The 15,246-nt window shown below is 38.0% G+C and overlaps 1 pseudogene; it reads right to left on the bottom strand.

Annotated features, from left to right (window-relative positions):
* Positions 1-555: 555 nt before the first annotated feature.
* LOC149007698 (N-(5'-phosphoribosyl)anthranilate isomerase 1, chloroplastic-like) lies at positions 556-14,926 on the bottom strand (annotated as a pseudogene).
* Positions 14,927-15,246: the final 320 nt, after the last annotated feature.

Raw genomic sequence — 15,246 nt, 5'->3', positions numbered from 1 at the left:
ACTTCTTAATAGTAATGCGAGAGTGGAATGATTCAATTTTTGTTAACTAATTACTTAAACTAAACCAACGATCCTAATCCATAAATCTAATGCAATCGAATTGAAACGAAAAAAGAAATAAAGCAAACATAACTAATGCATAAATAAAAGACAGGAAAAAAATGCGAACAATAAAAATAAAAAGGAAATGCAGATGCAACACCACCCATCACCAGAAATAGAGGCACGATTGTAGGCTTGCTCCGGTTATGTGGTCCGAGATAATGAATGAATAGGCAGAAAGTGAATAACAGAAAGTAAATAACAAAGCAAGAAAAGGAAAAGGAAGCCTTAACCAAAGAGAGGCACGACTGTAGGCATCTTTGATCAAGGATCCAGGGGAAGGGAGAACAATAAATAATGCTGAAAGTAAATCCTAAATTAAAAATATGGAGGGGTAGATAGAAGCGGGAATGGAGGGGGGAGAGAAGACTATTGAAGAATCTTACTTACTTGCATCTTCCAAACAAAACTTGAATAAACGATTCGAATCTCAACCAACCCTAACAACCAGATCTAGAATAAACTAGATCTGCAATTGCTAGACCCAGAGAGAAAGCAAATCCTCTTGAAACTTGAATTCGAACTTGAACTTGAAATTGCATTGATAAAACTAAAGGAATTACACTTGCATAAAAGAAAAAAATTACACAACTTCAATATTCCTAAACATTCAATCTAAAAAAAACCAGAACCCACAAATTAATCAAAGAACTAGAGAAAACCTAGAGCAAAGTAAAGAGAATAGAAAGTGCAAGACTAAAGTAAACTGTAAGACTAAAGTAAAACTAAAGAGAAAGTAAAGTGTGTAAACTAAAGAGAAAATCAAGTCTCCCTAGACCTAAGAGGGAGGTAATATTTATAGAAGAAGGAGAATAATTTACAAACAAGAATAATAATAATAATAATAATAATAATAATAATAATAATAATAATAATAATAATAATAATAATAATAATAATAATAATAATAATAATAATAATAATATCAATAATACTAGTAATAATAAGGAGTAAAATAAAAGAAGAAGAAATAAAATAAATAAAGAAAGAAAGAAAGAGCTAAAATTCGTTAGAAATTCAAGGGAGGGAGAGAGAAAGAGAATGTGGAAAAAAAATAAAATAAAAAATAATTATAGTGAAATTCACGTGGAGACAAAGTGGAAGAAAGAAAGAAAAGTGGAAGAAGGAAAGAGAAAGAAAAGAAAAGAAAAGAAAATAAAAATATATATTTTGTTAACAAAAATATAAGTGGGTTGGTTATTAAGGGAATAAGAAAGTAAATAAAATAGAAAGTGGGGAGAGAGAGAGAGAAAAACTAATTAGAGAAAAAAATAAAATCTAACAAAATAAAATCTTCTAAAAAAATAAAAAATCCTAGTCTTTGACTACTTGTGGGCCCCATACAACTCTCAATTACAATAAAGAAAAATAAAATAAAAATCCTAATCTAATTTTACATGATATTCTAGAGTTGGCCCATAATTGCATCTCTAGCCCATCATGCTCCAAATCAGGCCCACTTTCGCACTTGAGAATTTGAATGGACCTCTTGACATGTATAAATCGCATTTTTAATACCCAAAACTCCAGATATTCGCTCAAGTCCTAAAAATGCATAAAATCTGCAAAAACAACATAAAACCCAAGGTAGCTCTACTCAAAGTGTGTAAAATGCATGCTTTATGCCCTTAGATTTCACACATAAATGTGCTCATCAGGCCCCGCCATTCAGCAAGAAAGCATATCTAGAGGTTGATTTGCGCTCATCAATGTCTCCAGCCCAGTCGGCATCACTATAGCCAACTAAGCGCAAATCCAATCTTTGGTAATACAACATGTAGTTACTCGTTCCTCTGAGATATCTCAATATCCTCTTGACTACTTTCCAGTGCTCTATGCCTGGGTTTGATTGGTACCAACTAACCAAACCCACTGCATAACAAATATCCGGCCTAGTACACATCATAGCATACATAAGGCTACCCACTGTACTGGAATATGGAACTCTTTCTATCTTGGTTTTCTCCTTTGGAGTCTTAGGACCCATATCAAGGCTCAAATGCAAACCCTTCTCCACTGGAGTATCAATTGGTTTGCAGTTGTGCATCTGATATCTCATCAAGACATTGTCAATATAAGTCTCCTGAGATAAACCCAGTAATCTCTTTTGCCTATTTCTAACAATCTTGACACCAAGCACATAGCTTGCTTCACCCATGTCCTTCATATCAAATACGGAGGACAACCATTTCTTAATGGTTTCCAATAGCTCCTTGCTATTGCTAGCCATAAGTATGTCATTTACGTAAAGTGTCAGAATGACATAACTATCATCAGATCTCTTGGTGTAAACACAGTGGTCTTCCTCAAGCATGGAAAAACCATTTCCATCATAGCTTGGTGGAAGCACACATTCCACTGTCTAGATGCTTGCTTTAAGCCATATATGGACTTCTTAAGCTTGCACAATTTGCATGCAAGTCCATTAGCTTCAAAGCCTTGAGGTTGAACCATATAGATTTCTTCCTCAAGTTCTCCATTGAGAAAAGCAGTTTTTACATCCATCTGATAAAGCTCCAAGTCCAACTGAGCAACAATGGCTAGTATGAGGCGGATTAAGGCAAACCTAACCACAGGGGAAAAAGTTTCCTCATAATTAATGCCCTCTCGTTGGGTGTAGCCCTTAGCCACTAAACGGGCCTTGAATCTCTCAATAGATCCATCCACCTTTCTTTTGATTTTGAGAATCCACTTGTTCCCAATTGCCTTTCGGCCCGGCGGCAAGTCAACCAAGTCTCAGACATGATTAACTTTCATCGACTCAAACTCTTCCACTATTTCTTTCAACCATTCCTTTGAGCTTGACCCCGCAAGAGCTTCCTGCACGCTCTTCAGTTCATGCTCATCGATTGAAGTCATCTCACAGTCGATCTCTTCAGGAGTTACCATGTAGGCTTCATCCTCTATGTCGAAACGTCGACGAGGAACTTGCCCGCGCCCAGTACGGCACAAGTGCATGTCAGATTGCTCACCCTCTGAGGTAGCTATCACATCTGCACTCCCACTCCCACTAGGATCTTCTGGATGAAACCCAAGTTCATTATCCAGAATCTGAATCCTTTGAGTAACAAGACCACTATCTTGTATTTCAAAGAATTCTGATGATTCTTTGTTAACTCCTGAAAGAGATGGAAAATCATTCTTCAAGAATGTTACATCCCTAGACTCAAGTTCCGTTCTCCTCTCACTCTCATCTAGTCCAATGAAGACATGGCCCTTTGAGGGTTCAAAGTATCTCACAAAGATACACTTTCTTCCTCTGGGTCCAAGCTTTCCATATTGGTGAGAAGTAGAGTGAACATATGCTGCACATCCCCATGCACGCAAGTAACTCAAATCTGGCTTCCTTCCGTTCCACAACTCATATGGTGTGGAAGGAACCGATTTGGTTGGAACTCTATTAAGGATATAGGCCGCAGTCAGCAAAGCATCTCCCCAATAAGAGATGGGTAGATTTTCCTGCGCCATCATGGATCTCACCATGTCTAGCAAGGTTCTATTCCTCCTCTCAGCAACCCCATTTTGCTGTGGAGTCCCTGGAATAGTAAGTTGTCTAGATATCCCCTTTTCATCACACAACCCTTTGAACATATCGGAGAGATACTCTCTACCTCTATCCGTTCTAAGTGTTTTAATCCTTTTATTTAACTGATTCCCAACTAAGCTCATGAATTTCCGAAAACATTCTAGAGCTTCTGACTTATGAGAAATTAGATAAATGTGACCATACCGTGTATAGTCATCTATGAATGTGATGAAATAAGCCTGTCCTTTTCTAGTATGCACATTCATGGGTCTACACACATCTAAATGGATAAGTTCTAAAGGAAGAGAGGCTTTCAAAGCCTTTTCAAATGGTTTTCTAGTTGCTTTTTTTGCTAGACATGACTCACAGGTTGGCAAATCAGATAGTGAACCTTAGCCTAAGAGACCTTATCTTGCCAACCTGTTCATCCTATCTAAGCCAATATGTCCTAGACTAGCATGCCACAAATTAGAATCAATACACACAGTATCTTGGCAAATAAAAGCACTACTAGAATTAAATGAATAATCAATTGTATCAAATACAATGAAACCGTTATTAAGAAAACCATAACCATAAACTGTATCACCTAGATACAAAACCAAAGAATTGTTTTTAAATACAACTCTAAAACCATGTCTCATAAACCATTTTTGTTTCTTTTCCCACCCCTGTTACTTTGCCTGGACAACTGAGGTTGAGCTCTCTCCTTCTTGCGCTTGAAGCCTGCACCCTTACTAGTGCTAGCTTCAGCAGCAAATACTTCAGTTTGAGGGGCATTGGCCAACATCCGATCCTCATCTAGCTCAAGGTGCTTGGCAGCTTGATCAAAAGTCTTGACATCATCAGCATGAGTCAAGAAGATCTTCATATGCTCCCAACTATTTGGCAATGACTTGAAGACTGCGAAGACTTGCTCCTCTTCAGTCTTATGGCGCCCACATGCACTGAACTCACTAATCATGTTAGACATGATGGTTATATGCTGCCTCATGGTGTGACCCTGGCGCATCATATAACCGTCAAAGGTGAGTCTGAGCTAGCGGCCTCTTGTAGAGGAAGTCCCTCCCGTCTGGAACTTCACAGCCTCCCACAAAGAATTTGCAGTCCTGTGCTTCTCAAAACGAAGCATCAGGTCATCCCTCATTGAGCTTAGGATACTAATCCTAGCTACCCGGTCTTTCCTCTTCCAGGCATTGTAAAGCTCAAGGTTCATGCGATACTATGCAGTGGTACCTTCCTCAGGTGGGGACATGGTCTAGTTTATGGTTTCCAGCATGTTCTGTTCTTCTAGGAGATACTGCACCTTTCGGTGCTAGAGGTCATAATACCTCTCATTCAGTTTATCTCCTTTCGTGAAGTCAGCAACAATGCTCTTGGTAGCAGCCATTTATTCTAGACATTATATACTAAGATGAGTTCATTTATTCTAGCATAAAACACAACTCAAGCAACAGCAAATCACACTAGCATAGTCAACCTATGGGGTAAGCATTTAAATCAAAAGAGATGCTAACAAAAATTCAATCAAATTCTCATGCAAACCCACATGGACTTATATACTATTTTCATTCTGTGCAAGAAAACATGATTGATAGACCCATACTTAAAACAGTTTTAATAAAATAAAACATGCAATCATGCAATCATGTTAATGCTATGAGGTGGTTCACACAGAACACTTCTACCTCATTAGCTCCCACTAGGCCCCATTAGGCCCTCAATACTCAAACATCACATAGATTGTGAGCCATTGATGTCCAGTAAATAGAAACGCATTCAAAACTGGACAAAAAATTAGACGGATTCTGAGACGGCTCTCCGTCTAGATTTCTGCAACTAGATGGATGACTGTCTCCCAGACAGAAAATCCATCTGGGCCACTATGTACTGTCCGTCTGGTCCACATTGACCAAAAAACAACGTTTTTTTCGGATTTTTTCATGAACGAATTTTTTTTTCAAAAAAATGGAAAAAACGTGTTAATTATCATGGATAATAAAAAAAAAATCATCCAAAAACACAAAAAAAAATCCAACAATAAATTTTAAACAAAATTAATTATCATGGTTAATCAATTAATGCAAAAATTTACAAGGGAAATTCTCAAGGATCCTCCCACTCGGATCCGAACCCAAAACATAAGGGTTTCCAAAAAATCCTATCAATTCTCCCATGGGTTTCGTATTAAACCCTAGATTCTCCAAAACATAAGGGTTTCCAAAAACCCTATCAATTCTCCCATGGGTTTCGTATTAAACCCTGGATTCTCCGTGGGTTTCCATAAACCCTTGATCCTCCCATTGGATTCATACAATGAAATTAAACAATGGGGAGGAACAAAGAACCGTGGGATCCAATGGCTCTGATGCCAATGTTGGTAATACTCCATATATATCAATTCAATTTAATTGACAGGGGAAAGATTCCTTACTTGGATTCGCTTTCCCTTTTATGAAGTATTCGCAGCGGAAGTAAATCTGGATCCACGTTCTCGTTCCACCACCAATTCTCTAACGGGATGATTCCTCAATCACAAGGAAAGGGAAGTATTTTCATAACCCAAATGCCGTGTGAAAAAAAAAAAGATGGAAGAAAGATCTAAGGCAAAGGAAGGAAACCTCAACTAGGTTTCTCCTTCCTGCGTTTCTTGGAGAGAGGGAGAGAGAGATGGGAGCCGCCTCATTTTCTTGGAAAATTTACGTAATGTAAACACACTCACTTATGCGGTGGTTACCTAAATATATAGCCCTATTTTATAACCGCCCTAATAGTGAGTTTCCAAATTTGCCCTTGGGCATTTAATTTATTAATTATATTAATAAATTCCAACACCATCAGAACCACAGATACCACTGCTCACATCAATACCATTAGGTTTCAGAGTAGTAAGAGCTTCAAAGACGTTATCAGTGTTGATTCCTCATGCTAAAAGCCATCCATGTTTGCTTTTAATAGATGGAAACTTAAACTTTGCCCAGTTGAATCCTTGGCCACTGCAGCAAATTTTGAATACAAATTCAAAAGATTTCTGAGTAAGTAAAAAGCAAATAAATAGACTGTTAACACTGGAGAAAATAATGAAAGCATATTTATAAGATTGTAAATAAGGTCCTTCCCGGAAGGATGGATATGAAGAAGCTGCTTTTCTACGCATAGAGTAAAGCATTACTAGAATTAAATGAATAATCAATTGTATCCAATACAATGAAACCATTATTAAGAAAACCATAACCATAAACTGTATCACCCAGATACAAAACCAAAGAATTGTTTTCAAATACAACTCTAAAACCATGTCTTAAAAGATAAATAACAAAAACAAGATATTTCCGAATGTCTGGAGCATACAGCACATCATGGAGTAACAACGTCTGGCCACCTCGCAAAACTAATTTGCATGTGCCTATGCCATGAACCTCCACGCTTGAGCTGTTCCCCATCGTTATTCTTCTGCTTCCTCTTGGAATACGACGGTATTCCACGAAGCTCGAGCATTCCCTTGTTATGTGTTCTGTCGCATCTGAATCAACAATCCACAAAGGATTTAGTTCAGCAAGCATAGTAGAACTTGTTACATAACAAGATGAGGTATAACACACAGTACATACCTCTTGCTCAATGCAATCACGAACAAAATGACCAGGATTTCGGCACTTGAAGCAAATCAAAGCTGATTTCTTCTTGCCAACACTAGTCCCCCTTGAATGCTTGGGGCCACTCTTGTTTTTGTTCCCACCCTGGTTACTTTGCTTGGACCACTGAGGTTGAGCTTTCTCTTTCTTGCGCTTGAAGCCTGCACCCGTACTAGTGCTAGCTTCAGCAATAAATACATCAGTTTGAGGGGCATCGGCCAACATCCGATCCTCATCAAGCTCAAGGTGCTTGGCAGCTTGATCAAAAGTCTTGACTTCATCAGCATGAGTCAAGAAGATCTTCATATGCTCCCAAGTCTTTGGCAATGACCTGATGACTGCGGAGACTTGCTCCTCATCAATCTTCTGGCGCCCACATGCGCTCAACTCACTAATCATGTTAGACATGATGGTTATATGCTGCCTAATGGTGTGACCCTGGCGAATCTTATAACCGTCAAAGGTGAGTCCGAGCTAGCGGCCTCTTGTGGTGGAAGTCCCTCCGTACTAGAACTTCATAGCCTCCCACAAAGACTTTGCAGTCCTATGCTTCTCATAACGAAGCATCAGGTCATCCCTCATGGAGCTCAGGATTGTAATCCTGGCTACCCGGTCTTTCCTCTTCCAAGCATTGTATGTATCAAGGTCCCTGCGATGCTGTGCAGTGGTACCTTCCTCAAGTGGGTTCATGGTCTGGTTTATGGTCTCCAGCATATCTTGCTCTTCCAGGAGATATTGCACCTTTTGGTGCCAGAGGTCATAATTCCTCTCATTCAGCTTATCTCCTTTAGTGAGGTCAGCAACTATGCTCTTTGTAGCAGCCATTTATTCTAGAGATATTACATTCAAGAATGAGTTCAATAAATCTAGCATAAAACACAACTCATGCAACAACAAATCACACTAGCATAGTCAACCTATGGGATAAACACTTAAACCAAAAGAGATGCTAACTAACATTCAATCAAATTCTCATGCAAACCCACATAGACTTATACACTAGTTTCATTCTGTGCAAGAAACATGATTGATAGACCCATAAAAAACAATTTTATTAAAATAAAACATGCAATCATGTTAATGCTATGAGGTGGTTCACACTGAACACTTTTACCTCATTAACTCCCACTAGGTCCCATTAGGCCCTCAATGCTCAAACATCACATAGATTTTGTGAGCCATAGATGCCCAATAAATAGAAACACATTCAAAATTGGACAAAAAACTCAGACGGATTCTGAGACGGATCACCGTCTGACAATCCGTCTGAGACAGATTCTGAGATGGCTCTCCGTCTGGGAGTCCATCTACCCAGATGGACTACCGTCTCACCAGACGGACAGTCTGTCTGGCATTCTGTGACCAGACGGATTCTGAGACGGCGCACCGTCTGAGAGTCCGTCTGGCTTTTGTGACCAGATAGATTTTGAGATGGTGCACCATCTGAGAGTCGTCTGGCTTTTATGACCAGACGGACATCAATTCCCCATTTAACAATTTTTTTTCAAAAAGAAAATCCACGAACACATGAAAAAAATCCAGCATTAAATCTTAACAAAAATTATCATCATTGATTATCAATTCATGCAAATCTTCATTAGGGAAATTCACAATATCCTCCCACTCGGATCCGAACCAAAATTAAGGGTTTCCAAAAACCCTATCAATTCTCCCATAGGTTTCGTACTAAACCCTGGATTCTCCGTAAACCCTTGATCCTCCCATTGGATCCATACAACGAAATTAAACAATGGGGAGGAACAAAGAACCGTGGGAACCAATGGCTCTAATGCCAATGTTGGTAATACTCAAAAAATAGTTCAATTCAATTAATTGATGGGGGAAAGATTCCTTACCTGGATTCGCTTTCCCTTACTTGAAGTATTCGGAGCGGAAGTAATTCTGGATCCACGTTCTCGTTCCACCACCAAATCTTTACCGGGATGATTCCACAATCACAAGGAAAGGGAAGAATTTCCACAACCCAAATGCCTGTGAAATAAAAGATGGAAGAAGATCTAAAGCAAGGAAGGAAACCTCCAAGCCAGCGAATCTAAGAGAGAGAGAGAGAGAAAGATGGAGCTGCCTCTTTTCTGGAAGAAATCTCGTACAAATGAAATCACACACACTCTCACTAATGCGGTGGTTACAAATATATAACCTATATTCTGTAACCGCCCTAATTGTGAGTTTCCAGATTTGCCCTTGGGCAACTAATTTATTAATTATATTAATAAATTCCAACAGTTCCAGAAAAGACTAGGGAAAAGATGAGATTATGCCAACACAGCTGGATTTCAAAATGCAAAATTAAATTACTGTTTCAATTTTAAGGACGTTTCAAGAAGTTCAATGTAATACCAGATACAGTCAATGAGCATTTCAGCAATTGAATGAAGATTTAGTTTGTATTACAGCATGCAATTAACATGAAATTAGAGCTTCAGATCATAACTGAAATAGGAGGAAAATGTTTCAAACCTTCCGCCTGTTGCGCTATCCACAAGAACCCAATCAGCCAAGGAACATTCTTCATCAGAAATTTGATTTAGAAGAGCACCATTTTCATTGGCATGAAGGACATAGATTATACGACGTTGTTGCAGTAGAACTTGATAACCAGCTCGAGAACCATCTCCATGAAGCTGCATAGCTTCTTTTTGTCATAAGTGAATCAATCAAGCCTCAACACCTATCAATGTTAGATTGGTAATTACCTGCACAAACTCAATGTCAGATGCATCAGCAGCTCTTAATATTGTAGCTGTATCATCATCTACAAATACTCCAATAGGCTCCGCTCTATAATCTCTAGCTACTTTCGAGATTTCTCTTGCAACCGAAAGTGAGACAGAACATTTTGAGTTGGCCAAAGGATCATCCCAATAAAATGAGCCACCAGCTTCTGCAGCCATCGCAGCATCTCTAGGTGCTGTAATTCCACACATCTTAACTAAAGGGTGAGTGTTGTGGTCCTCTTTAGGGAGTGAAACTTCAGCAAGTTGAGATGATATACTAGTTCTCAATGCATTTGGCCGGCATCTGTATCCTGATAAGTACAGTTGGCGTTTCGGAAAACTAAAAAAACCTAAGACATGGAAAAGAGAAAAATTAACATCAACAAAATTAACAGCTAGACGAGATATTATAGATAGATTACCTTTTCTCAGACGTTATAATGTAATGGAGAAAATAAAATAAAATAAAATAAAATAAATAAAAACCCACTAATGCAGCTTAAGAACTGGTCAGCTGGCATTTTCAACACATAGGGTGAAGGAGGAGAGAGGCTGTATTTGGTTCTAGTACAATAACTCATATGTACTTGGAAATGTCATGCGAGGCATTATGGTAGTGCTTGTGATGATATTGAAGGCAGGTTTACGGCATATTAGGTTCAGGCTTCAATTAAGGACCAATTCCAGGATATGAATTACAACTGGAAAGCAGCGATAATTAAAGCTGTTTAATTAGTGGAATGTGGAAACTTAGGGTTACAAGTTGCCAGTGATATGGATTGAAGGAGGTGTAAGAGAAGAAAGGCCGAAGCAACAGCCCATTGAGCTAAGTTGATGGTCCACTACCAAGCCTCGCTTATTAATAAGTTTTAATTAGTCTTGCACGGGAGAGTTTTTGTCACTTTTGGCTTTCTAATTGTTGAAGTCAAACACCGACTTGGAAGGTCGGCAAAGCAAAGATCAGAAGGTAGAAGATGCAGAGGCGGTTGAAGAGATGAAGTGGGTTCAGTTCAGAAGCTTGATGAAGATAGTAGAATGGAACTGCTATTGTGAAAGTATGCGCGTGTGCAATAGAAGAAGGAAGCAAGAGAGTAAGTGGAAAGAAAGAGAAGGAGAGTAAGAGAAGAAAGGTGTTGAAACACCTTTGATACACGTGAGCAGAAAGAGATTGAAGAGAGAGAAAGAAAAGTGCTGTAGCACGTTTTGTAAGCCTTCCTTAAGGTAGAAGAGTTTTCTTTGTTGTAGTGTATTTACACCTCCTTCTTGTGAGAATTATATATAAGTTTTTGTGAGTGGTTACACCATCACCCTGCTGCGCCAACACTAATTAGGTAAGAATCAAGAATCGTTTATAAAGTCCTACTACAATAGGAGCTTCTAATTTAAGTTTTATCTAGAAGTTAGATATTAGAGTATGACTAGGTCCCATTTTTATTTTTAACTGTTCCTTAGAGGAACTCTTATCCACACAAAATGAGAACTGTAGTTACTTTATTAATAATAAAAAGAGGAGTTGGGGGGGGGGGGGGGGGAGGGGACCAATGGCTTTATGCCGTTCTTCATGTGATAAAGGGATTCTGTGTGAAAGAAATCTCTAATGAGATGCTAGTGCAGCTGGTGAGAGACTTCCATATCTTCAGTCTTATTTCTTGTTTTTATTCCTCAGTCTATACTGTGCCTCCAAGTAGGTTCAATACTGTTCTACACTGATCAAAGGTCATTAAAAGCCTTGTGAAGTGCTTTGTTTGCTGTTTTACTATATCTCAAGTAAGTTCAATAATGTTCATACTGATTAAAGGTCATCAAAAGCGTTGTGAAGTGCTTTGTTTTCTGTTTTACTATATCTCAAGTAAGCTCAATACAGTTCTACACTGATTAAAGGTCATTGAAGCCTTGTGAAGTGCTCTATTTTCTGTTTTACTATATCTCAACTAAGTTAAATACTTTTCTATGCTGATAAAAAGCCTTGTGAGGTGCTTTATTTGTTGTTACCATATCTTTTGCAACAGAAGTTCCTATTTATCGGTTATGTGCATAAGATTTATTTTTTCTGGAAGCTCCATTTCACCCTGCATGTTAACTGGTGAAGCAGATTCATCACCAAATTGGGCTTCTTTTCTAAAGAACAAGTCTAAGGAAGGGTTCTATACATGTTGTGCATTTAACTCCATGGTTTTGATTTAGAATATAAAATAAAATCCCTTTTAAGTTGTAATTCACCCTGTTTGAGACTATTCCTATTTCCAAGTTGGTTAAATTTACCTAATAAGGACATGGAAAATTTTTTGAGGGAAACTCAAGTTTCGACCAAGTAAATATGAGAAATTTGGAGGAAACTTGAGACTTTTCCTGCAACTTTCAACAGGTTTTTGGGACTATTTTAAGGTGGGAGTCTGCATATAAGCTAATTAGAGTCTAAGTAACACATTGGCACATTCATTTTGCAAAAAAAAAAAAAAAAAAAAAAAAAAAAAAAATCAATGTAAGATATGTCATTCAAAGTACATAACATCGATGTAGAGTTTTCTTACAAATACACTATAAACTTTTAACTACTTAAGTATATAATATTCAGTATATAACTTTTAAGTTCAAAACATCAAACACAAAGAAATCGACAATAAAAGGGAAGTACAACTCAATGCCAAGAGGAGTGCCAGAGTGGTATTGTCAGTTACTTTATATTTGATGCTTTGAACATAGAAGTTATATATTGAATGTTATGTACTTTAGTTAAAAGTAGTTAAAAGTTTATAGTGTATTTTTCGAAAAACTCTACATTGATATTACGTACTTTGAATGGCTTATTTAGCAAAATGAATGTGCCAATGTGTTATTTAGACTCTAATTAGCTTATATGTAGAGTCCCCACCCCAAAATACCCCTAAAACCTATCAAAACTTGATGTTGAACCTTGCAGGAAAAAGTCCCACATTTCCACAAAATTTCCTAGGTTTCTACAAGGTCAAAACTTGAGTTTCCCTCGAATTTTTCTCATGAACTGGCTGGTCCAGCTGGGTCGAACCAGGTTCTGACACGGTTGGGGGAAATTTCCTAGTTTTGCATGGTTTTGTTGAATTTTCCTTGGTTTCACTCGAAACCTAGGACTTTTTTTGGTTCCCCTACAGTTTAGTGGGAAATTTCGCACAAAAACCATGGTTAAGGATTGGGTTAGACCTTTCCCTTCTAGAGTAGAAGCAAATTTTGAGTCCTTACTCCTTCAATACATTTTGTTAATCATAGGAAATTAGGAATTAACCCTTTTCTGACATAGAATCTAACTGCAATTTAAGGCTCAACTAGCATAGGTTTGATAGTGGACCAACCAAAGGAACTTTTCATGCAGGATTTAGGGGGGCCGCTCTTACCTTAACCTAGGCCCAATTATATAGTAGAAGAGTTACCATCTCAGTCCAAGTCCAAGCCTTCCTAGCCCTGATTAGATTTTTATTTCAGTTATTTCAGTAAAGTTGTGTTTCAATTTACTTTTATTAGTGGTGTACTGGACAGTTATAATCACCCACAGTATGTACATTTGCTTTCTTCAAAAGGGCTACTGCAGCCTCTTTGAGGAAGTAACAGATGATGGAATAGAATGAATTAAAGCCTGAGCTTAGTGTGTGTCTGTGCATGTCCCCCCTTCGTTCTTCTTCTTATGTGACTTCTCTTTGTCCTCCGCCTGCAACTCTCATTCCTTGTCAGCTTTTCCCTATGCTGCCCCCCATTACTTTCTCTGTTCTATATCACTGATGGAACTGCTATTTGAACTGATAAAATGAGAGACTTAAAACAATAAATCTATACATGTGTTTTAGGACACAATGTACTGTACTAACTTGTCTGAATTGTATTAACAATTCAGTAGGAGTATGAATAAAAAAATATGTGAGCATTTCTCAAAAGAACTAGTTGGTTCACTAGTTAGAACCATATTCCTCAGGATAGTGCGGCGGACTGCAAGTATCTTCCCCCATGTGATTGGGGCAGTAGGGCAAATATGGCTGTTAGGAGCACAACCTACAGTATGTGGTAGTTTAGAGGCATCTAAAATTACCTTCTCAATGCTTTATGATATTAAGTGAAATGTCACAATAGCATCTTCATACTTATTTAAAGTTGACAAATGACTAGAATCATTGGTACAGTAGCTGATTTATGATGTGATGCAAGTCAGAAGTGATAGTAGACTTTTCAACACCTTGTTACCAAGCAATACTCTAGACCAGCTCAACTCCCACATACCTTATGGAGTGGGATTAAGAAAAGTCACTTCCACCTCAGGATCTCATTCACATGGAAGAATTGTTATCATATGTTACCCTACAAGCTCTTCCATGAAGTTCTTTGAATGCATATCCATTTCACTGTCTTCCAATATTAATTGTCTCAACCATGAGATGTATTGAATAACCATTATAATGGTGGTTCAAGGGATTTTACTTTATTGCTTTTCTCTCAAGGCCACTTGATATCAAAATTATACCTAGCTTTCTTGAGACATCATAGAACTTAGCTCTACATCTCACATGTTAATTAGTTGTATTAGCAGATTGTGCTGGACCATGAAGAAGCAAAAAATGTTACCTACTTCTACAAATATACAATCCTAAATAATGAGATCACATGATGTACTTAATCACAAAGTCATTTACAAGAATGAGACATTTAAAGCTATCTGCTTCAGCAAATGAAATGAACACACAAAAAAAATGACAATAACAAAAAATCCAATTATCATTTGACTAGTTCTTTGACAAGGAGAAGGGTGAAATGTGTTTCTTATACAGTAAGAGAGAAAATTTGAAATGTCGAATGCCTGGCCTTTGTATTCTACAAGAATTCATGACATTGGGTTTAAGTTGAATATTCAGTCTTAGTCCTGAAAACAACACATAGGAGGAATATAAGTCGCATAAAATTACCATTCAAATGAAGTAGTGATACGATGAAAATTGCACTGAACCCGCCAGACCGGGTTCATAGTCTTCGTCCTGGTCACACCGTGACTGGGGCCCACCAAGACCTAATGAAACAATCATAAGGGCGCCGTATTCCAGTTACTAATCTTGTATGGCCTCCCGAACTTTGTGGTAGATGAAGCTGACTTGTAGAAGGCCTTTATCAACAAAGCGGTGAAGGAATCATGTTGAGAATAGGTAACTAGTTACGTCCCCAATATCTAGGGAAAAACCCTAAGATCGGACGGCCACCAAAGGAGATCGAGAATTCATTCAAAGGTCAAGGA

Source organism: Hakea prostrata, chromosome 8, assembly GCF_041222555.1.
Source record: "Hakea prostrata isolate BN-2017 chromosome 8, UWA_Hpros_2, whole genome shotgun sequence".
Classification (NCBI taxonomy): Eukaryota; Viridiplantae; Streptophyta; class Magnoliopsida; order Proteales; family Proteaceae; genus Hakea; species Hakea prostrata.
This window is presented reverse-complemented; position numbering and strand designations above follow the sequence as displayed.